General features: G+C 40.7%; 1 non-coding gene across 1 annotated transcript; it reads left to right on the top strand.

Moving 5' to 3' along the window:
• The first annotated feature begins 1,530 nt into the window (after window positions 1–1,530).
• Window positions 1,531–1,602, top strand: TRNAT-UGU. Its single transcript has one exon. It is a non-coding gene; the product is annotated as a tRNA-Thr (tRNA).
• Window positions 1,603–1,873: the final 271 nt, after the last annotated feature.

Here is a 1,873-nt window from a genome sequence, read left to right as displayed (position 1 = left end):
TAGGGTTGGGATTCCCCTCTATTTATATCGTTGAATACATGGTTAAAACTTAATTTCGAGATAAACTTCCTCTGCAAGTAACTTGGCAAGGAAGACATCTGGAATGTTCCAAAACTTTCTCTGCAGCGACTTGGTCAACAACCTTGACTTTGACTGACAAGGTTGACTTTCGCTGTTGACTGTGACTATCTCTTTGATTGCCTTGACTGGAGACATGGTTGGAGACTAGATGAAGAATGGTAGACAACACAATTGACAACATGGATGGAGGCTGGATGGCAGCGCGATAGAGTACTTAGCTGGAAACTAGTTGGAAGCATTGCTTGCAACATGTCTGGAAGCGCGACCGGAAACATGGCTTCAACAGTTGAACCGACTGTAGACTTTGACCGTTGACTATAATCATTGACCGATTGTTGACTTTGACCATTAGTCGGTTGTTGACTTTATGTAATACTGGGCAGGTTGGTGGGCTGCGTCGGTTGACTGGGTAGCAGGCTTGGATGACAGCTGAATAGTGGCCCAGATAATATTTTGGCCCAATATGTGGCAATTTTACTCATAGTACAAACATCGCCCCCTCTTAGCCTCCAACTTAGCTGTGCGGTTAAGAAGTTGATTTTCCTTTTGTATTGACAGCCAATTATAAAATTCGCCCCCAAGAGTGAATTATTGTTGTTGAAGCGTAAACAAGTTGCCTTTATTGTTTGTAGAGATCACAACCAAGACGCCCCCGAGTGAGGTTGTTGTGACTGAAGATTGAATGGAAGAAGGTAAGCACGAACTATTGTTAAAGATCCAAACCGGTATGAATGCCGAACTGGTTTGCAACGGAAGGGTGGTACTAGAGCAGAGTAGCTGCATGAAATTGGAATGCAATGGTTGTGGGCGAGAGATGACCCGAACAATCACTGGTGAAACTAAATTGCAGTGATTGATGCGATACAATTTATTGTTGAAAGTGAGTTGTAACTATTGATGCAAAACTGGGCTGCAATGGTTGATACAAAACTAAACTGCAGCAGTTGCGTAGAACTTAGACTGGTAACAGTTGTTGGAAAAGACGAGCTATCTTTGAAGTCACTGAGCTGGAATCTGTGTCGGCTGTTGTTGCAACCGAAACTTGAATTTGCGGGATGATAGTAATTTATGATCAAACTAGGTAACAATAGCAGTTGGTACTAAATTGTTGTCAACTATAGGCTAAGATGTGGCTGTTTTGAGCGAAAAGGGTAAGATCCTTCAATAGTTGGGATGGTAACATAATTTGTGTGTCGCTGGACCTCCAACGGTCTTGGTTGTGCTACTGGCTATGACATCGACCTTTATATGTCGTCAAAGCTAAAATTGTGTAATTTAAAAATTCTCATCTATCTTGGGACATGGAGGTCCATGTGTGATTATTCCCACGCTCGAGCTAAAATTGTGCAATTTAAAAAAATAAGAAAAGATCTCGCAAATCTGAAAACCCAATCTCATAAAAGAAGACACCCAACATCCCTCTTTTTCACAAAGCTCTGCCTATCGTCCGCCCTTATAGCTCAGTGGTAGAGCGCTAGTCTTGTAAACTGAAGGTCCGCAGTTCAATCCTGCATAAGGGCATCTAATTTTTGAGGGGGGCAGCTCTGATAAGACAATAATTTTTTGTTTGTCAATCACTGGGAGTTCTTTCTTCTTGGTATAAGAAGAGCCTTGTAATTATACACGACGCATAACAAAATCTAAAGTATTTAACAAATGCATAACACAAAACCTCCATGCATAAACTTATGGACACGATTTATAAAAGAAAAAACAAAAACAAAACAAAAAGGTCTAAACTTTTCTGTTATTGTTGGTTGCAAACACCCATTTTCAAAACAAAAATGTTTCA

Source organism: Papaver somniferum, chromosome 2 (genome assembly GCF_003573695.1).
Source record: "Papaver somniferum cultivar HN1 chromosome 2, ASM357369v1, whole genome shotgun sequence".
NCBI lineage: Eukaryota > Viridiplantae > Streptophyta > Magnoliopsida > Ranunculales > Papaveraceae > Papaver > Papaver somniferum.
The sequence above is the reverse complement of the archived record's forward strand: the minus strand, read 5'-3'. Positions and strand labels throughout refer to the sequence as shown.